The sequence below is a fragment of the Saccoglossus kowalevskii genome, chromosome 6 (assembly GCF_978046115.1).
Source record: "Saccoglossus kowalevskii chromosome 6, keSacKowa6.1, whole genome shotgun sequence".
Lineage (NCBI taxonomy): Eukaryota > Metazoa > Hemichordata > Enteropneusta > Harrimaniidae > Saccoglossus > Saccoglossus kowalevskii.
The window spans coordinates 12,003,438-12,027,707 of NC_140646.1; the positions used below are offsets into that span (position 1 = coordinate 12,003,438).

General features: G+C 37.9%; 1 pseudogene; it reads left to right on the forward strand.

The window, feature by feature from the left end:
* The first annotated feature begins 13,674 nt into the window (after positions 1 to 13,674).
* LOC144348125 (solute carrier family 28 member 3-like) lies at positions 13,675 to 22,483 on the forward strand (annotated as a pseudogene).
* The last annotated feature ends 1,787 nt before the right edge of the window (positions 22,484 to 24,270 follow it).

Genomic DNA, 24,270 nt, shown 5'->3' on the forward strand with positions numbered 1-24,270 from the left:
CTGGGCCTCTCCCCATACAACTTTGTTGGGTTGTCTTTTCCTTAGTAGATCACTCAGGGGTGCTGTAATAGTTGCGAATAAGGGGATGTGGTCTCTGTAGTAATTGACCAGCCCAAAGAATGATCGGACACCTTTCTTGGTCGCTGGTCTTTGCGCTTCTCGATTTTTTTCCATGTTGTCGTGACTCGGACTCACCCAATTGTGTCCAATTTCATGACCCAGGAATTCTACTGATGTTGCACCCAGAACACACTTGGATGGTCTAGCTGTTATGTCCGCTGCCCTTAGTTTTCGTAACAGCTCAGATAATACTTGAACATGCTCATCCCAGCAGCTTGAATAAACTATCAGGTCATCTATATAGCTTCCAATCCCTCCATATCTGACAATAATTTCCTGATTCCCCGCACCAGAGTAGCTCCCGAATTCTTCATTCCAAATGGCATTCCTAAAAATTCATAAGTTCCACCGGGAGTAACAAATGCTGTCTTTGGTATATCTTCTTCAGCTACTGGTATATGCCAATAACCATTACTTAAATCAATCTTTGACAGGAACTTACTATTATGTAGCCTCTGAAATATATCCCCTGTTGTTACCATTGGCTCAGGGTCGGTTACAGTGACCTTATTTAATTTTCTATAGTCTACACATATGCGATTCGATCCATCCTTCTTCTTTACAATCACCACTGGTGACGCATAGGGTGATGTGGACTTCCTGATTACTCCCATTTTTAACATATCTTCAATATCTTGCCTACGGTTCTCCCTTATTGCATATGGTAGTGAGTATGGCTTAGATCGTATTGGTGTATCATTTGTCAGGTCAATCTTATGACTGATTATCTTGGTCTTTCCTGGCAAGTCAGTAAACACCTTATCATATGTATTGACTAAACCCACCAGTTCTTTTCTCTGGTGTTCTGTCAGGTCTGTACCAATTTGAACATCTTTACCTGACTCCTTTGGTTTACAAGTTCCTAACTCCAGAAGATCATCTTCGTCTACAGCATTCTCTTCATCTGACTCGTTGCACCCCGCTGTAGCTGCGCGCACAGCACAGCCGTATTTGGTGAGTAACTTGTCTCACTTCCATCTGGTTGAGGTGACATCTCCCGCTCAACATACAACTTTAACATATTTACATGATACGTCTTCACTTTATCACCTACCCTCACTCGATAATCGTTTTCGCCTATTACCTGATCCACCACATAAGGACCCTTCCACTGCATCAATAGCTTGTTGTTGTCAGTTGGCAGCAAAATTAACACCTTATCTCCTTCCTTAAGCACTCGTTTCTTCGTTTTACGATCATAGTAACACTTGTATCGGTTCTGTGCTATTTGTAATTCCTCTCGAGCAATCTCTAAAGTCTGTTCTAACCGATCTCTCAACTCAAACACATACTGGTAACTATTAACTATCTCAGGAGTATCGCTCTCTTCGGTCCATAACTCTTCAATGGATCTTCATTGGGCCTCTAACCGTTCGACCATATAACAGCTCAAATGGGGAAAAACCAGCTGACTCCTGTGGTACCTCTCTATACGCAAAGAGTAAAGCACTAATATACCGATGCCATTGCCTTGGTTGTTCATGGCACAACCACTTTAACATCTTCTTCAAAGTACCATTAAAATTTTCCACCAGTCCATTACAGATGGGGTGATAGGATGTAGACGTCAGTCTCTTAATGCTGAGCAATCTTGATACTTCTTGCATGCATTCTGACACAAACTGAGTCCCCATGTCACTTAATACTTCTTCTGGAATCCCCAATCGGCTATAAAAGTCAATCAACACCTCGGCTACAGACTCCGTATCTATATTTTTAAGTGGAACGGCCTCTGGATACCGTGTAGTATAGTCCACCATAGTTAAGATGTATCGATGACCCCCGTCACTGGCTTGTGTAATTGGTCCAACCAAATCTATAGCCACACGCTTGAATGGCATATCAATTAAAGGCATCTTACCTAATGGGGCCTTCACAACTGATCCCTTTGAAACAGTCTTCTGGTACACATCACACGACCTACAAAAACTGGTAACATCTTGATGTAGCCCAGGCCAATAAAAGCTAGTCACAATCCGGTCTTCTGTCTTCTTTATCCCCATGTGTCCACCAAATATTGAATCATGGGCAATCTCCATAACACGAGTCCTCAACAGTTTCGGCACAACCACTTGACGTACCGTCTTGCCTCCTGGAACTGAACGATCCCAATACACACGATATAGCAAGCCTCCATATACCTGGAACTCGGTTGTATGGTGTCCTCTCACTTCTGGTTCTCTCTTATTATAATATTTCTTCAACGATGTGTCTGCTTGCTGCATCTCGATTAATTTTTCTTTTGTTACATGTGCTCCAGTCTTTACATCACACACTTAGGGCGGCTTCACCTTACCAGATTACTTTGCTTGCGCTCTGGTTGTTACTGCTCCACTCACGTTCCACACTGGATCTGGGTCATCTGGTGGTCTTGCTCCGGGCACATTCCCAACAATTAAATTATAGATTGGGTCCTGCACACATAATGCTTCAACCGTGCCTCTCAAATATGGCGTATCAATTTCCACCATGGCGACTGGAATCCTTCTTACAGTACGATCAACCATCAATATATGACCCTTCTTTTTTGTATACTGGTCATCTGGTACCAAGCTCTTCTTGACTATAATGCCATTACACCCAGTGTCTCTCAACATGGTCACAGCTGTGTCACCAACCTTCCCTTGACGCACAGGCAAAGTCCTGTCCTCCACAGCGCCACTTCGATCCATACATGCACCATTCACAACCTTTAACTGCTCCCCCGATGCTAACAACAAATGGTCCTTCTCAACCATTTTAGGCACATCACCGTTATTTTGAACAGCACAGCTAGCACTGATATTAGACTCCTCTTTAACCACTGCAGCTGCATCAGTAGTAGTGCTGGATTTGACACTCTTTCTTTCTTGACCCCTGTGTTGTCCACTACGGCAGAACTTAGCCACATGTCCTATGGCACCACACTGAAGGCACTGTTCACCTTTGTCATGGTTGACATCAGTAACGTGGGATGGACATTGTGCTGCTCGATGACCAACACCCTGACATACATAACACCGGATACTACTACCCTGTCCCACATCAGTATTTCTAATGGCAGTCTTATTATCGTTACGTCTCACCTGGTCCTTTGTGGATAACTGTCGACCATGTGCCACTAGGCACTGCTTTGCTATTACTGCCAACTCATCTAAATCTTTGGGTGCTCTTTCTTTAAGATAAACTGCAAGATATTTTGTACAGGCACCAATAAACTGCTCCTTCACCATCAAGTCGGTAACACCATCATATGTTGCTGCAGTGCCTGACAACTCAACCCATTTAACAAAATAATTCTTCAGCCGCACAATTAACTGGTCAGGACTCTCGGAACTTTCAGGTTTAATTTCACGGAATCGCTTCCTGTACCCATCCTCTGTGAAATCGTATTCTGTCAACAGCGCCACCTTCACACGATCATAGTCAACTGCATCAGTGTCGGACATCCTGGAATATACTTCCAGTGCTCTATCAGTCAACAGCGCACTCAATTTTGTGGCCCATCCATCTCTATGCCAACTCGCATTCGTTGCAAACCTCTCAAACCGCAATAAATAACTATCAAGTTCGTCCTTACCATCAACAAATGCAGGCAACTTTGGTGACTGTGCATCACTGACCACATTTCGTTGACCGCCAAAATCAGCCTGTTGGAACCCCGGCATTGCTTCTTGCAGCTCTAATCTCCTCAACTCAAATTCTCTTTCCTTTTCTTCCGCTTCCAGTCGTAACTTTCTTTTCTTTCCTCAATCTCAATTTTCTTTACCTCTGCTTCCCTTTCCCTTTCTCGCTGTTCTGCTTCCATTTGCATTTTTTCTCTTTCGCCTGCTTCCGCTTCTAGCCGTAATTTTTCCTTTCTTTCCCCAATCTCCATTTTCCTCACCTCTACTTCTATTTCCATTTTTGCCTTTCTCTCTTCCCTCACCGCTTGTCTGTCAGCCCGCTGAGAACTCAATTGTTCCAAAATATATTTCCTTTTGTCTTCTCCAGTCATTCCCAGTTCATCCGCCCATTCCATCAACTCTTGTTTCGACATGTCTTTTATCTCGCTGGCCATGTTGTCTTCTATATGTCTTCACTGTTCCCGGACGAGCCCCCAGATGTCACACGCAACGTAATATTACCGTAATTGGTATAGTACAGGTGTGATGGTTCAAATACCAAAATAGCAACAGTAACAAAAAGACTTCCCTGGCGGCGATGATAAAATACGAACACGGAGCCAACAGATGAGGTTTCAACTGGTACTGGTATTATTATACTCTGCAAACATCAAGTACAATAACGCGGTAAAACCCCACTACTCCACTAACTAGATACTTAAACTCCAATACAATTCAACGAGATCTCCGATCTGATCTCAGTGCTGAACAACTCTCCTATATATACCCACACTGTCTATAAATAGACCATTACATCAGCATACATAATGAGTCTGGAATTTACTATAAATTTCTAGAATGTTTCATTACCTTCTATTGCCTCCTACAGTGTTCTATTACCTATTCAACCAGTTTCTAAACAAAATCTAGAATATTCCACCCAGACACAGTACGAACATTCTCAGTGACACGGGAGTGGTAAATAAGTCGTATGCGACACACGGCAATGCACACAGATTCTTCCCATGATTCCATGCAACTTATATTTGGAGGGTTTGAGATAATATGACAAAAACAAAGGAGAAAGGATGCTGACAGGCACACAAAAATTGAATAGTATGCATTTTGAAAAGTTAGTTACAGTAGATTAAGAGTTGGGGCGCATTGGGACATTATGATCTTACATCATTTGAGAAGTTAGTTGGAAAATTGGGCCTCAAAAATGGCTGCTCTTATAAACGTTTATCAATTTTACTGAATTTTAGATATAGAAGATAAAATATTTTTTTTTAGTTAACGTACCTTGATATATTTGTAATTTTTTTAATGAATAATTTCGAAACCTGTAGATTGTTATATTAATTAGTTTACCTATATAAACACGAGAGTCTTGATGTAACGTGAGTAAACACGATTGTTTATCTTGACATTGTATTATTATAAATGAGCGGAGTCACTTTTATTGAACTGATTTAAGGTCTCGAGAACATCATTTGCATAATTGTTTTCATCTTCTGGTTGTGACTATATGGCTACAAAAATACCCAGCAAACTAAATATTTTTTCCGAAAATAAATAAGTTACACAGTTATGCTTGTGCATAAGTAGTTCAGTAGTCTGTTAAAGTGAATGAGTCCCAAACCTTGTATCCATGCGATGCATTGTAAAAAGTAACCTGCTGAATTCAAGAATAAGTTTTAAAAGCATTGCCTCGCATAAAATGTCAGATGCTGAAAAACTATTTACGAAATAGTATACCCGCACGTATATAAGTTCATCTCAATGTCAACTTAAAACTGTGAAAATTTGGTCAGACTATCATAAACATAATTTATATTTTGTTAAAACCTTATATTTTTCATGCAATTCGTTTTCACGTAAAAATCTATAATAACATTTGTAGGAGCATATATAAATATTATAAATGTATGAAGCTATTGGAATGGTCTGGCTATATTTCGGTAAAAATCGGCAGATTTGCCAGGATCGCTTGTTTGCAAAGTGGTAGCGTGACTTCAAGTCGGACATATTGATATGTAAAAGAGTAGTGAAATGTGAAAATGTGAAACAAACACGGGCGGCGACTATCCACGAAGTGTTTGTAAACACTCATTGCGCGTCAACTTTCCAACTAACTAACCCCATAGTTAGCTTATGCAGGATCCAAAAAGTTCGCAACCAAAATTTCCAATTTTCCAAGCTATGCATGGCCATAACAAAGTTGGCAACTCAACTTTTTAACTAACTAGCTTTCCAACTTATGCAGCGTTCCAACAAAGTTGGTGGGTTATTGAAACAGGTTAAGAAAGCTAACTTATGCAATTTGATTTTCAACTTCTTTACTTGCATGTATTTTGCATGTCATTTCCGGTTATATTTACTGTCTATTTGTTTTACCTTTATCTTTAAATAATAATGTTTGTGAGGGTAATATCACGATTTATTGCCTGCCCAAGGGAAGGTGGTCATGACCATAATATTGATGATGTGTTATTTATTTTATGACATCGAACAGACATCCATCATGACAATCACAGCTACCATACATCATTCACACCCGCTCTCCCACAAAATAACAACACATATATTTGAAGTATGCAATATTTTATTCTATCTATTATAACAAGTTTCACATTACTCAATAACATACATACATACATTGTTTGCTAAAAAAAAACGAAATACACATTAAATGTTGTTTCCAATACTCTTTTAGTTGAACCATGTTTCAGCAGTGTGAACCACTCAAATTATCGAGAATAACATTTTTGAAATGAATTGAGAAATTCTCAAACGCAAGTTATTTGATCACTCTACAGATAAAAATGTCATAGTGCCGTGGAAATGACTGAAATTATCTTCTCACGAACGTACCACACCTATTCACAAGCCAAACAGCTTTAAAGCGTTTTCAGTTAGCATCGGTATGGAACGCGTAGAAATGCTTACAGCGTAGAACGCACTGCAGCGGCCCCGACAGCGACGTTTCAGTGGCGGCTTTGCCGTACATTTTTGCTGCATATAAAAATACCCTAAACATCAAAACAGAGTATCTTACTTAATATCCATTCTGGCACGTTCACTGTCTATTTCGGATGTCTAAAATTCTTTCAAAACCTTGAAAGCAACCCCGAAAACAACAGCGGCCGAAGCAGCACCAGTGCAGCAAACGACAATTTGTTATGCGCAGTATCGTTGCGCAGTAGTTTCAGTGACGTCATCCATGTGATATACCCATGTATCATCCACTTGGCGGGAAATATACCATGTAATATTCATTTTTATTTAATATCATGTGACCGAATCTCCAATCACAATCACAATCAAGCATGCGTAACAGCAGTGAGATATGATAAAGTTTAATAACTGTACCTAGCCGTGTAACTGCACAAAATCACAGTCCCACTAACCTCTGTCTGGAAACATATCTAAGAAGTATCAATGGTTGAAAACTGACTTTTCCTATTTGATATGTGGTTGAAACCTACGAACATACGAACGCGTTGAAATTCGACGAAAATAAGAAAACAGAATCAGTTTCTGGTATCCCTAGAATATGATGAAAATAATCAATCATATGATAGACTATATGATAAAAAACCTATCAAAGTGATGACAACAAACTATCGGGAATACATACATTTTTCCAATGAACAATAAATATTATATTTAATTATTATCGTTAGTTGAGATTTACTGTGTACATTGCATTTGATGCGATATTTCAGTTTATTTTCATGAAATACAAAATAGTTAATTAGTTAATTATAGTATAATTATTATTCATTAATTTTCGATATATGGTCAATGACTCTACATCGCAACGGCTGATCACATATTCTCAAAGACTGGCCCGAAGTCATCAGAAGACAAAAGTTTTTTGCATTAGCGTGGGAAAAGTTGGTTAGCCTGGTCGGGTACAGAGGCGTTAATCTGATCTGCAAAAAAACATTGTCTATTTTTGTCTATGGCAACTTTTGGGGGATCGTAACGTAACTTTGTCCTTGGCAGACAATAACATCATCAGCAGCTATATAAATAAGAACTGACCATAATTACGTTTCGTATACTTATATGTATATGTAAATAGGGAATTATATTGAACTGGTCCAGTACTTCACATTAAATTAGCCAGTGCATGAGGAGACAACACTGGTTGTTTTGGACTTCGCCCTCACAAGTAAACTTAAAACTAACCAATTTCTTTCGACGAATAGAACGACTCATTACATTGAATTATTGTATGTTGTCAGTGTACTCAAACCATTTATTCAACCAAACTCTGACCATCGAGACCAATCATTCAGACTGGAGTACGGTGTACTGGATTTAGTGGGATACACGCAAGATGACGCAAGCCTGTTCGAAGTCTTGATTACATATTCGCCTATTTGTTCCATCAATGTAAGTTACTTTCATTTACATTTGTTTTTGTTCTAGTTGTTAACATGAAGATGAATAAGACAAGTGGCAGGTATGGCGTTTTGCCTCAGATAGAGGGAAATGCGAATATACAAATCGGTCAAGTAAGTCTGGGTTACGTGCACTCCTAGTATTCATTTATATGTAGACTGATGAGTTTTTAACACAATCTAGAGCCTTATGTATTTGGTTCCACCTGTCCGCCTTAGAAGTTCATAGATTTATTTTTGTCAACCTTGGTACATGATTGATAAATGATGGTATACACATGCCTCAAACTTGTTTTGTTCAGATACAAAATGGCCGAATGTCTAAAAACATTTTATATGTGCAGAACAGTATCTGGAGGATGTGTTGGTCGATTCTGTTAAAATTTAGTATTGGTGCATTAGTGTAGTCGTTGGGTGGAATTTTGGTATCATTGGAAGCGCTATTTTAAGGCGAGTAACATATCCAAAACCCACCGGAATCCACCCACGGAAAAAAATGACGGCTATTTTACTGAAGGCACCCGTTTTACTCAAAGTTTAGAACCGAGATATATGCCGTGGCGAGATTGATTTTCATGTCATCCATGTAAAAGCTCTGGATGTAAGTTTTGTTACAGATATACAATGATGAAACATGCTTATGTCATTTCTACAAGTTGTTATCGCTGGCAGCTCATACAATTAAACCAGAAATCATGTGACATATGATATTTTAGAGATCCGAATTCACGACATCATAGTGTACAAAATTATTTAAGATGTATAGTGATAATAACAACATGCCTGAGAAATAGAAGCCTTAGCTCAACCAATTCTTCTAATACAAATATGTCTAAAATATCTAGTCATACAATAGTTTATTGAATGTCATTTTCTTCAACAAGTGGCTCTTCAGCATTATGACAATTATCACCTCTGCACCTTTCACATGCTGCAACACATATTAGCCAACTTTTGCGACAGGATCACAAGTTTGTATTACATACATTTTTCGAGTTAATTTTGCACTTGCATCTGATAATTATCAGCAGATTCTCCGGTGCTACATCTTTATCTGTCATTACTGGCATCAACCGATTGTTAATTTGTCTCCAGCCCCACTCCAATGGATTTTCATGAAACTGTCAAATGTCTTCCACACTCGAACTTGATAATGAATCCGCAGGCAGTGGAAATATGCCGCCCTCTCTGTTGGCGGCAACCTCTGTGGCTCAATTTTTGATTTACTTAAAGCAACCATATCGATATACTTTTTATACTGCAGTTAATTCAGGGAGTCTCCAGCAATTCCACCATAGCTAAGCGCAAACAGTGCCAGTCCTGCTTCAGAAATTTGTCCTTGTGTAGCAGCATCACTGCCAAATATAGAGCATGTCTCCTGTAGTTGCTTTGATTTCTTTAGCCTTTTTAACATACTGGTTTTTCCCTGACCGAAAATTGAAGATGTCGTGTCACACCCAGACCAAGCATGAACAAAAATAATGAAAGACTTCAGATTGTTACCACGAGAATCTGATATGGTTCGATGGAGAAAATTGGAACAATGTAATTTTTGTCTTTCCTAGCTTCTGAACGGAAATAGATATTAGCCATTTCTTTATTCCAGTGGCACAAGAGCAAGACTAAGACATCGGCATCATCTACCACCACAGTAGTTCTTTTACCAGAAGCAGCTAATTGTAATGCTGTTGATGCAATTAAGGTGTCAGCATCACCTTTACTGTATTCCACTTGATGACCGGCATTTGCTAGGGCTTGACCAATTAATTTAATAAACTGTACCTTGTTATTAGTGTTAGACAGAAATGCTCCCTGACTATTGAAAACTGGTAAGTTACTGCGTACTTGGATATCTGCAGATGTTTGTTCTGCTCTGCCCGGGTGCTCATGGTCTTTAGTGCTGGCTCCACTTTCGTACCCATCAAATACAATGTAACAGTGGCCAAATTTCATGTCAATATATGCTTGGTACTGTTGAACTATATCATTGTAGATAAAGTTTGGTAGCCAACGAACTCTATGCAGTAGGGCTCCACCATCGGGAGCATATTTACTGTATTTGCATTTTCGGGTAGTGTGTACTTATCAAAGCTTTTGTCAGAAGTGCTTTGTTGGCTTTTCTCATCATGTTGTCTTTGAACAGAGCTGTAGGAACAGATGTTAGTTCATAAGCAAAGTACGGGGAAGGATCAGCCTTCCTTTGAAGTATAAGCATCAGTCTAGTGAAGAGAACCATGGGATATATGTGCACTGTTTCGTTGTCAATTGTAATACTGACTTTAAGACCTTCTAGTGTTTTGGCAAGTTTATTTCTGTTTATTGTTGCATCTTGCAAAGCCATGTTGTCAAGTGATTTTTGAATGGTCTCTCCTATTTCCTCAATGTTATCACAATTAACCCCACTTTCAATCGAGGCAACAATTCCTGATGATATACTTCTCAAATTTGGTTCATTGGAATCAAAAGGTTCAAACTTATCAAACCAGTTCTGGATCTTCAATAAACCACTATTGTCTCGCTTTATCCGTGATTTTCCTAGCTCAATATGTTGTTCACTCGTTGTTTGTTGGAAACCTGTGAGGATTGTCATGGCATTACGAATTTCACCACATGCATGAACACTGTGTACTCACATCAATCGCACAGATGCAGTAAATCCACGACCTCTAGTCAAACCAACTCTACTTTTTATTGACCGCATCATCACTTGCTCAATGACTAAATCAGTCCATAATCCTGCCCAGAACCTGTCACTTCGCCGAACCGTGTGATATCCAAGCTCTGCAAACCTGTAGTATAGCGATTGGTATTCTTTTGCAGGTACAGCCGGGAACTTTTGGCATAGTTGATGTGTCCTGTAGCAGCAAATAGGTTTATCATCTTCCTGACTACAATCAAATGATGTTCCCAATTTCCAGTTCTCTCAGTTCGAATGAAGAGTCTCAACAACTCAACATATTCCATATACTGAAGCCAGAGTTTTGCAGTACGCGACTTCCCAGCTAGGTCATTTTTCAGAGCTCTCAAATTTGTCTCCAGTTTTTTTAGTGCAGCAGATCCCAAAATATCAGCATCTGTGGCTTTCCCAGTTCTGACTAATTCATATAATTGAGTTAAATTTTCGGTCTCTTCCTCATTGAAAAGTTGATTCTTGTCAGCTACAGAATCATCAATAACCAATGTAAAACTGAACCTTCTTGGCACTAGAACCTTCTTGGTGTTCTGTATCGTCTTCTGGAACAGGGTTGTCTTTAAGTTGCTGGGGTAGGAAATGTGATACAAGCTTATTGGTGAGGGCAGCCTCCACCAGAAAGTGTCCTCTTAGTGCTCTTGAAACGGCTTTACCTGACATCATATGCTGAACAGCATTTTCTCCATAGACAGTTTCCAATGCTTCTTCCAATCCTGATCCTCTGATCATTGTACCAATACTGCCCATGAAACTCATTAAAGTGTGAAATCAACCCAATCGGCACACGATGTGCATTGATTTTTTTTATAACATCAATAGCTTGAACCCAAAGTGGTTGATCAAATGTGATGCACGGTGTAGTAATATTTAGTTTCCTGGCTTGAGATTCGACAAACAACAGTGTTGAGTAAAGACATGTTTGGTCAGATGGATTCAGGTCTATTATTGGTAGAATATGGACATCTGCTTTTGGTGGATATGTTCCAATGCTTACATCTTGCATGAATCCAGACCAACCTGGTCTCAGATCCTTCATATTTCTGAAGTAATTTCCAGAATGCCAAACTAGGTCGTACTTAAGGCCAATTGGATGACTGTATAATATATCAAGGTTTTCAAGGGGCCTAAATATGGTTCTGACAAGCCAGGCTTACAGAAACTGATATATTGGACTATCTTGACTCTTTTTGTTGACAACAGCTTCATTTGCTTTCAACAATTTCTGCCTAGGTATGGAATGCCGTTGAGGTATTCTCTCAATCCCAAATGTGCCTGATGTGGCACTCACAATACCCATTCCATGGAAAGTATGTTTACCATCGATTGTAACAATGTTGTGATCAACATTGTCAGCTATCCATTGAGTAAAACTACCGGAAGGATGGCAGCTAAAAATGTCTTCCACATTTATGTTTTGTACAACATTTTGTTTAAAACGTGTTACTTCATTGTAGGAAATGGAAAATCCTAGTCTATTCAGTTCATTAATGGCCTACTTTGAACCAATTGTGGGGTATAGGATCTTTTACAGAATCAGATAACAAGTCAGTTACTTCGAGTTGAAAAGCACGACTACTTTATTCCGTGGTCTAAACACTACAGCCTCGTGTTAGCCTTGACTCACACATGTGACAAGTTTACATTCTGGCGGGCAATCTCAAGTTACATTAACGTGATAGGCTATAAACTACAGTGACGTAATGTAAGATAAAGAATATCATACGGTATCCCCAAATATGTTAATCACATAAATCTGTTCCCAACATTCTCCCGGCGGCGACAGTATCAATAGATATACGTATATAATGATATAGATAAATAACGAATTCGAATAAAGTCATAACATAGAACAAATAACACGCAAAGTAATGAGTAAGTAAATATCGAATATAGAATAAAGAAATCACTTGGATATCGAAATAATATAGATTAAAACTACTAATATAATAATGTTCGTTATATAGTCTAACACAACACATCGTAAAGTTCACACGTTGTTCAAATCTTGTATTTTACAGCGGGCTATAGCTGCTGCATTTCGCGTTGATCTTCGTAGAGTAGTGCCTCGCTGTTTATGTGTTACGTCCATGTGAGTGTCATTATTGAGAACTTCGGTAGGCGTGATGTTTACAAGTGGAAAATCGTCCTGGCTTTCGTCGATCGCGTACCCGGCTTGTATTGCTACGATTTCTTTTAACAAAGCTTTGCGTAGGTCGGGAAGTGTCCATTCATTATCGCCATGGTCCCGTGCCATCTGTTTCCCAGGAAGTTTTTCCATAATGAGTGGCGTAAGCAAATCACCATAGGAGTTCTCCGTTTTCCCTAACGCTTCCAGTTCGCGTATGCTACTTTCTAAATTGTCGTAAAAGGTACGGAGACTATCTCGGGTATTTATCGGTTTTGGTAACTCGCACAATGACTTCATATACGCTGAGGTAATTTTGTGTTCTTGGCCGTATCGTTTACGTAAAAGTTCGAGTGCATGCGTATAGTTATCATTACTTAACTGTAATCCTTCAATTGTCAGTGGGGCGTCACTGGACAGTTTGGCGCGAAGACATTGGAACTTCTGAACCTCACCAAGGTGTATATTGTTGTCCACAGCGGCGATAAAAGCGTCTTCAAAACTCTTCCATTTCATAACATCGCCGCTGAACATCGGAAGATCGAGTTTCGGTAGGTTAAGCAATGACATGGTCCATTTCAACACCCAAACCAAACAATATTGAAGGTATGATAGATCTTGGCCGTACAGAATACACAATACATTGCCCAATGCGTTTTTGTTTCACAGGTGATTTTACAAGAACTTTCAAAAACTTCAGCAAACAGTGGTATGCATGACTCCTGTGTTTCTTGCCTTGATATGTCATCTACGGTAGGGTATTGATCATTGTTGTACTCCATGGCACTCATCTCAGACAAAATAATCTTAGCAGCTGTCTCCACAATACGTTCTGCCTCATCTTGCACCTTTTTCTTGCTATCACTGTACCATTTCTCATTGATAATCGAAATTGTTGTACTCCTGAAACATACGATGTTCTTTTTCTGCAAAGTACACCGAATCCTTGTATCGATCAATAAGTTTTTGCTTTAGCCATTTAGCACAGTATACACTTTCGCCATCTGCAAATTCAGACATCTTCACCGCAAGTTCATTTAATGTGTAAAGCTTCTATTCTGCTTCATTTTTAAGCCAAATGCACAACATATTGAAGTATTGTAGCATGGTAGCATCTGGTTTTCTTCCCCTGCTACTCTCAGAAACCTGCCCAGATGAAGGAAGCTGCCTATTTAGCATAAACTGCTTATGATAGACAGCATCTGCTGCAGGTAAATCGAAACATCCATTCAACCTTGTTTCTACATCTGTTGCCCATTCATCTCCTCGTATTTTGCACTACAGAACTATTATCATGAGCTTTAGATGTAAGGCAGAGATGTATCATTACGTTTTTGACTATATTCGATGAGGGTGGCAAGTCCCTTTTTTAAAAGTTCAACTTTGTCAGTTACACTATAAAATTCCTCATGGCATATGACGCAGTTCTCTTCTTCAGTATTGCACGCCATCACAATGAGCTGCAAAAATAATAACTTCAGTTATAGAGATGGAATACTAAATACTTTTTTTGTGAATAAAAAAGTAACACAATTATTGTGTGAATAAAAATTGAGAGAATATAACAAACAGAATGACACAGTACTGCTCCTATACGTTAGTATGCCATGATTAGGTTACAGTTGCATATTTTAAACGGTGACGGTCGTCCGCAGCACGCGTTCAAATTACGTGTATATAAATAAGAATTTATGCATGCGTTGTGGGTCCCTTATTACGTGCACAACGTGTGCAAAAGTCGAATGCGCGCTGCAGGACGACTGGTGCCCTTTAAATCTATTCTATGTGTTCTAAGGAGAATCCAAAGGCCCATGGATCATCTTTTCCGACAATGGGCCCACTTACTGTAATAATTCTAGTGTTATGAGCTCCGTAAAAGATGGTATCCAGCTAAAGGGTGAGAACATCAACTGCGCATGCGCGGAATAGCATAAAATTTATAATAGCTGACAAATTCAAATAATAGACAGTTATAACAGCAGAGTCATTTAAAAAAAAAATCAACCAGATGTTTGTATATTTTTCCAACTTGAACTTCAAATCGATCCATTTTTCAGTACCCAGTATTTAATTTTAGGCAAAAAAAAATTCCCATCGGTGGATTTCGGTGGATTTTAGATATGTTACTCAGCTTAAAATTGCGCTTCCAATGATACCAAACTCAACTTGGTACAAATTTATTTCCAGTAAGGTCCATTTTGAACTTAAAACGACTGCAATACATACTGAGGCACATTTGTTATGTTTTATTCATTTTGTTCATCAAAATACAAATTTTATTCGTTCTGATATACGATCAATAAGTTTATTCAGATTTGGTAAAAAGGCAGTATAATGTTTCACCACTATGTAAGTGGATTATTTTCTTAGATTGTATACGACGTGGCTGGCCAGCAGGCATTTTGTTTGACGAAAGTTATCAATTTTCGATTTTCCTGCACAATTATATTACTTATAAAGCGCGCCTTCTCCCACAATCTAACATAACTACCCCCACAATGCACTATAATTTCAAATTACAATGAATGTTAAATTGTCTGGCAGTTTGAGTCATTAGTCCAGTGAAGAGGTGGTACATGCACTTGATCAGAAAGGGGCATATAAATGCTGACATTTCAGTCGGTGCTGTGATATTCTTAATGACTTAATAATATTATACTTCAATTGTTAGATTTCAAGTACAGAGTACAGAAGGAGCTTACATGGAATACTTAGGAGCTTACATTTACTCACTTGATACTATATATATATGAAACATAACAGTGTTGGTGGATGTGCTATGCAGCCAGTTGATTACTAAACCACAAAAGATTAACGTTGGTCGCTTTTAGATTAAAAGGACGTTTTTGCATAAACAACAAAAAAACTAAATTTAGTCACAAATTCTTAAAAAATAGGGGTAACATAATAAGCTGGAGGTCAAAACATACTTTAACTATCGGGGTACCCCTGTAACGATTATCACAATGATACCCTGTTACATGCTCTTAAAATTGGCGCCATCTAGCAATGTAGCGCTTTATGCTGTGAATGACTGTCGGTAATGAAAGTATGACAGTGTTTTGATCTGTGGTAATCCGCACATAAAATAATGTTCTTAGAGATCAATTATATTCTACTAGAAATGAAAACACAATTAATCACGACCATAATTTTAAAAGGCATTGCTTCCTACGCCGATTTTATGCCACATAGGTGCTTCGTTGCTGTTATTATTATTTTAGTATTGTCAGTCCCCTCATACACGTAGTGATATGGTCCGCTTATTGCGCTACATTGTTGAATATGTAATTGAATTCAGGATATCAACCAACCTGATGGAAACATTCGTGGTATGGAAGAAGGTCGCAAAACCGATACACACCCCAATGACTCAGAAATACACGGAGAAAACACCATGGAGAACATCGAACTCGAGCTTGAAGAAAGGCTTGACAATGGGACAGCCGAAAACTGTTGTACTAATGTGCGTATTTAAATCAAATCCGTAGAAATACAATGCATCTTTCTTTAAATTCACTACGGATAATCAAATAGTTATTTCATGATTTTATTTAGTTTTCTATCTTTATAAAAACAGCGGTATGAATTACATACAAATCGTCTTGGTCGCAAACATATCAATATTCGTTCGATGAAAAAAATGCTTCTGTGAAAATAACTGCAAGAAATAATTCTTTCAAAGATACAATATCAAACACAGTCACTTAAACATTGTAATAGACACAGTTCTAATTCATTGATCGAATCAGTTATGGCGTGTAGATTTCCTAATATTTTTTCAACACTTTTTTTAGGGAATTGAAAGAATCCAGAACACACTACACAAGTGGTTCACAAAATACAAACGCTATCTGTGGTTGGGAACAAAGGTTCTCCTTCTCGCATTGTTCGTCGTTTATTTCGTGGTTGCGCTAATATATGATGTAAACAATGCCATTTCGCTGATCGTGTTGACAAGCTGCGTGGTATTTTGTGTTATGTACGCTCTCATCAGAGACCATTTCAGTGATAAAGTGTACCATGTATGTATGAAGCCAATCAGACGGTTCATCATACAACATTACAACATAGTGAGATGGTGAGTAGCTTTTACGTACAGTCCGTCACGTGCTTTCTATGTCAGTAGACCCAAACTGGCGTCGGTTGGGGTGGTATTCTTGAAGAATTTGTTTGTACGATTAAGTTGAAGCAACTCAATTTTATTTTAAAAATTATTGGAAAACCCAATATACAAACTGTATGTAAGGCTAAACAACTAACAACTAATTTTTCATTAATGTGTACAGTATTATAGCAGAAATCGGAAAGAAAGGCTGTCCTCAGTTCTCTTTGATCTATTGTGCACACTTACCTACCCCGGACCATTGTCCTAGTATTATCTAAGTGACAACACCGGGAAGGATCGTCTGAAGTAGCGATGACTTGAAACAAATCTGTTTGTTGTTCTCATTCGTAGGTTGAGCGGTATTGTCGTGTTAGTGCTACTTATAACTTGGATTGCAGTAGACACTTCGAGAAATCCAACAAATATGCTGTCACTCGTCGGCCTTGTTACCATCATTATATTCTGTTTCATATTCTCCAAGCATCCCTCTAAGGTATATATATATATATATATATATATATATATATATATATATATATATATATGAGCGAAATAATATCAAATCATCCTATGTAAGATACAATTTTGATGTTTTCAGTATATTTACTGGGTGTTAAGTTTAGATTTAGCACCAGGAGAAAATAAAACTGAGCATGCTACTTTAATTACTTGTGCTTTTAGTAACTATTAGAGAATGTCTGAATCACAGATAAATTGTTAACTCATTCCTGCCATCCTAAGCAGTAAGTTTTATTGCAATATTATGCATCCAAGTTGATTATGTGGGTTTAATTAACACAAATGTTGCAAGGATATATGTATTCAGTTTCTTTGACGTATTGAATAACATAATAACAAATGGATATAATTTAAGTACAAGTATAGCAATTATTATTATCATCATCACATGCGTATTGGGTCAAATAACAGATAAACGAATAGGGCGCGAATTTGACACGAGTCGAGTGGTTCCCCAGTGGGTCCCGACTAACTTGAACGCAACTGCAATCTCTCTGCAAACACGAATAATTAAAAATGTCGGCACGTGCCAAAATCCCATAAGGTGAATGTAGCAACTGATTCACTGGTGATATATGTAATATTGACATCACAACAATGCTTTATGCTAGATAATGCGTATTATTATTTTTTTTATTTCATTCAGCAAATTACGAAATTAACCACACATCATACACTTTAATTGTAGATTCGGTGGCGGCCAGTCATATGGAGGCTGGTGATCCAGTTTTGTCTGGCTATAATCATCTTACGCACTGCACTCAGTGGGATTTGACGCTTTTAATTTCCTTGGAAAAGAAATTCGTGTATTCCTTGATTACACGGACGCTGGGACAACGTTCGTATTTGGAGAGCAGTATTATATCCACAGATTTGCCTTCAAGGTCAGTAGGGGTATTAGGCTGACTTTCTCTGATTTGAAGGTTTCATTGGTCAATGAAGTTAATCTCTTCAAGATAGTTTGTAACACTAGAAACAAGCGGCAACTCGAATAATTACACAGTAAATCACGCTTTAACAAACAATTGAAAGAAACACCATTCAAATAAACGAATTCGGTAGAAATCTGCAGATTGTTGTCACATCCATTGTTTTTTTTTGGTTCAAGATACTACCCATCATGCTGTTCCTAAGTTCCATGGTTGCGTTGTTGTACCACGTGGGCACAATGCAAGGGGTTATCAGTAAACTGGCGTGGTTCCTACAGTTCACAATGGGATCATCAGCGACGGAATCTATAAACGCGGCTGGGAACATCTTTATCAGTGGAGTTAGTATCCAAATACACGAATTTTCAATTATATATCCACGCTATAGCCATTGTCCATATATTTATGTATTTTAAAGTTGTTGTAGCTTTGAGAAAATGTAAGAGGTGATATTTATGACAAATGGTTAATATATTGCATTAACATATTTGCATTAAAATATGTTGCGTCCAGGGTACTAAGTCATTATTATGACAATTATTATTGTAGGCAGATGCACCTCTCATGGTATCACCGTACATAAAGAAAATGTCGGTATCTGAAATTCACGCTGTAGCGACCGGAGGCTATGCGACTGTCTCTGGAAGTGTCATGGGTGCTGCTATTGCATTTGGTCTCAGTCCTTCATACCTAATCACCGCCTCAGCTATGTCAGCACCTGCATCTTTAGCTATATCTAAGCTGTTTTACCCGGAAACAGAGAAATCACCATCAGACAAAAAATCGATTCAAATAAGTATACCGTAAGTAACCGATATCACAACTCTGATAATTGTAGCAATTGTACGATATTCATAGCCAAAGCGGAAATGTTTGGTCACACGTTTCCCAGAATCTGTTTTGATATCATATTTTTGACACACATATGAACATTTGAATTACCTGTCTTATTAAGAGATTGTAGTTATGAGATAAAATTTTCTGCCATAAATGATGCTACAAATACATGAATCACGAGCGGTGTATACACATGACTTATCCCGTTTCTTGATTACAGATTGGTCTCAACCTTCTATACCAGTATAGCATGCTCTGTTTTGCATGAATATAATGGTGAAACATACAGTATGCAAATAGTGAACTGCTTTACTGGTCGACTTACTGACATTATCAATAAATTCATATTATATGTAAATAACTCCTAAGACTATATTTGTTCACATCACAGAAAACACCAGAATGTGCTCGACGCCATTTCAAGTGGTGGGTTGGCCGCCGCCACGCTTCTTGTCAGCATTGCGGGTAATTTCATTGTATTTCTGGCCATAATCGCATTTTGAACGCTGTTTTGTCATGGGCAGGTGGAATGGTGGGTTATCCAGATCTGAGCTATGAGGTTAGTACTAGTTCACTGTCAAATTTTCTACTGGTACAAGCCAACCATTGAGTTTTTTCTTAAGTCATGCAAAAATAGAACGCGTTGAACTATAAACATTAGGTTATTGTTTGTGCACTTCCTCAAGGGTTTGTTTCATAAAGCAGAGTCTCTGATAAAGATTTCCACTGATAATAGTGAGCTGTGTTAATCTCAGTTTTGTATAGGTAAAGGAAACTGAGGTTCAGCGATGTAATAATGATAAACTAAATTTACAACTAGAAAACTGAAAAGAATAAAATTACGTCCATTTCAGACAGAAGAAATGCAAAACCTTTGAGTGGGAATACAAATGATTATGATGCTCCCACAATTTTATAAATATTCAAATGAACCAGTGTAACCTTTGATCTGTGTGACGTGACTACAAATTAAATATGTTTCTCAATGAATGTTAGTAATGTACTGCACATCCTGTAGCAACATTTGTACATAATATAACTGTGCAAATAATTGTTCAGTTGGTGGAAGACAGAGACTCATAACAGGGACCACTGAAGTTAAAAGGGGCCACTGTAGAGATTTTATAGGCAATTCTTAAGTTTGACTGAAAGATGAAATTCTTATTAATACTTTTTTGATTTTCCATAAAAACACGTCTTCTAGAAAAATAATTGTAGTATGCATGTAGTACAGAACTTAAATTAACTTGCATGTGTATTGTAGGTGATTTGCTCATGGGTGTTCATGCCACTAGCGTTTTTAATGGGAGTTGACTGGGAAGACTGTGCTATCGTAGCTGAACTCATCGGCATTAATATCTTTACCAATATATTGTTGTCATATGATAAACTTTCTGTCATAGTAGCGAACCGTGATCTTGGTTTGACTCCTACAATATCGGTAAGTTGTTGTAAATTTGACAGCATTTGGAGGTGAATATTTATTAAATTCATACGTTTGAAAATACTATTTTTTTTTATGACAGCGCTGTGAAAAAATCATTTCTTTTTACCGCATACTTCATGGCCTTTCCCCAAGTGATTTTTCAATAGGAAATTACGCCATCTATGGTAAACTAATGCTATGTTTAAAAAAAGAAAAACCCTCCTTTTCAATGAAATGCTTTCCTCATATGCGCCAGAGTCATAAATCCACCTTTTCAGAGATCAGGTCGGCGGAGGATTGCCCTCTGATCAGCCCATAGTAGGATTTAAATAATTAATCAAACGCGTGTTCTCCATTATTTGACAATATATGCACAACAATTCACATTATGTATTATACACTATGCCTCTATAGCCTCGTTCTGAACTCATTGCTACATTTGCTATCTGTGGATTTTCTAATCTGGCTGGTATTGGTATTACATTGGGGACGCTCATCGTCCTTTGTCCTGAACGCAAAAACGATATCAATGCCATCGTTGTCAGAGCACTAATTGCCGGGAATTATGCCAACTTTATGACAGCTTGCATAGCAGGTACGAAAAGAAGCCGTTGTCAGAAAACGGAAATACATATTGATGTATGAATGTTAGTACTTACAATAGTCGATTCTATAGAGAATCATGTGGGATCCAGCCTAAGGTGAGCGCTCTGTGCGTCAAAATAACGTTGACAGTTGTAATTAATAGACATATCAAAACAATAGCGACGCTGTGAAAGGTGTTCCTGTCATACACTGAGGTCATTAAATCATGACTTAAAAAATGATGCGTTTATGTAGTTGACTACTAATTTTGTTTTACTCGCAATGTTGTTGAATATGTTGTTTTGAAGTTTTTTTTACCATTGCTGAACAATTATTTATAACTTTTTATTGTTTAAGTCTCAATCAAATATATCATCAATTCTAACATTCTAGATTTGGCCCATCAACTAAATCATGTCCAAATATGGTATGATGGTTCCTTCAGTGACACAGGATCTGCTAATATGCGTAGAGTAATCTATGTTGAGCATCAAACATAAATTCAGCAACTGGATATCACGATTATCAACAGCACCCTAAGGTAGTTACCCTCCATCCAGTTACCCCCCCCCCCATCCATCTGTGAAGTCTGTCCATTCGAGTTTGATGTGTGGCCTTTGCAAATGATCAAATATAACTTCTATTGTGTTAGCCTTGTTTAGTAGTGCTGAAAACAGGACCAGGTACTCCTGTACAATTGCAGACTAGTTGGAACAAATGTTCATATGAAAACTATTATGTTGCGATTTGTGCTTATTCTGTACAAAATGAATCAAACTAATATAGATAAATGGACCAAGACACACGAAAATACACAATGCTACTAGACAGTCATTTTATAATTAAAATGACGTGTGTCGGAAATTCCAAATTTGAATGAAATCGGCCAAAGCGTGCCAGCAACAAATATTGATTTTTGGTGTTTTGTAGGATATAATCAACAATTATCATTATTATTTTTGGAATTATTCATCTGAGGAAGACTTTTGCCTTACGCCTTTGTTACCTGCTAATATAAATTTGTTTATATTATCAATTTTAGGCATTCTTTATCAGGAAAACATGGACATTATTCCAGCGATAGCGAATATCACTTTGAATGCTACCACTGTAACGAACAATCAGAGCCTTACAACTTTCATGTAAAAATCTGGAATCTTATGTCTGTAACATCGATATCACTGTAAATACTACCTCGCATCCTAATACTGCCTTTGTTCTAAAAAGATATCCCAAATAGTATATTTTGTATCAGGTTATTAAAAATGTATATGTATGTGTGTATGTTATTGGTGAACAAGGCAGTGTATATATTCCTGAAATTAATAGGATACAATGGCTTTATACTGTTTCGACAAGAACCATCAAATTTATCTTATGCCTCACCCATTGTTTTGGTAAATAAGAAAGAAGGGGGTGTTAGGTTTTGCATGGATTTTCGCAAAATCAATCGCATTACAGTTTTCGATGCAGAACCAATGCCATGACCTGAAAACCTTTTTTCACGATTAAAAGAGGCCCGACACTTCACCAAAATTGATCCAACCAATGGGTACTGACAGAACTTTATGAATGAGGGGGCTAAAAGAACAACATTTGATGACATTTTAATAATTTAATTGATGACATTTTAATTTATTCAACATCTTGAGAGGAGCATGTACATAACGTTTTGGCTCGTTTAAGGAAGGCAGAATTAACTGCAGGACCTTCAGTGTTTCTTTGGTTTTACTAGTTTAGAGTTTATTGTTCACCAGGCCGGTGACGGTATTTTGCAAGTATTACCAAATAATATAGAAGCCATGCAGCATGAAACCCGACCTTAAACAGTAAGGCGAGTAGAGTAATGTTTAGACATGGCTGGATACTATCGCAAATTTGTGCCAAATAGCCTCTCAGTGATTTGTTCAGAAAAGGTCAGCCAACAAAAATAGTCTGGGGAGATCCCAAGGAACACGATTGTAATCACTATTTAAGCAGGATTGAGAATGCTTAGAATTATTGTTACAATATATTTTCCAATTTTGAGAAATGTAAATTTATTGGCAGTTGATTCTGATGATTGGACTGATGAGGGGGCAATGTCATCATTCTTTACTCATATTACTCATATTACTTAAAACCCTACAAATAGAAGTGTGCATGGAATCATGAGAAGAAATCGTGTGCATTGCCGTGTGATAACTGTCATGAAGATGATTGACAGGTCATACTTGTTTACAACCCTGAAAGGACAATTGGAATCTATCAGGCGTGCTTGTGTTTTATATAACAAAAGGTATTTACAACTCTTGAAGGACTTTTGGAATCTACCAGGGGTGCTTGTGATTTACATAACCAAGTATGTTTACGAACTACTGACTTTCCTACGCGAGGCAGCTGTTAGGAAGACAACATTCTGATTGGCTCATGTGGAAACCCAGGTTGTGTACCTGAATCTGTGCCATTGTGTTCTGCGATTTCAACTGAGTACTTTGTGTGTGTGTGTGTGTGTGTGTTGCTTCTGCGATAGTGTGAGACAAGTGATACAGGCTTCAATCATAATTCTGTGTCATTTGTATGAACTACTCTGCGATCTCCTGCTATCAGCAGATGTACTCCAGAACAACAGCGCTCCTCTGCAAACAAGACTCCTGTATTTCGTCGTTGTTGTGTTGCAGAAGCTATTGACTGCCATCCATTTATACATCCTGGACTGCGAATATCACCAATGCACACTTCCCTAGGCAATCCCCTATTTTAGTGAATTTATTCATTGTATTTTCCTGTGCTTTGTTTCTTGTGATTATTTTTAAAGGTATTAAAGCCAGAAATTTAACTTGACATCTTGGTGTATGTGTATCTCATTTCCAGTACTATTGTCTTGTCTACCCATTTTAGCAGTGAAAGAACACCCTGTCCAGTGTGAGTTATGTGGGTTCTCCTCTATATAG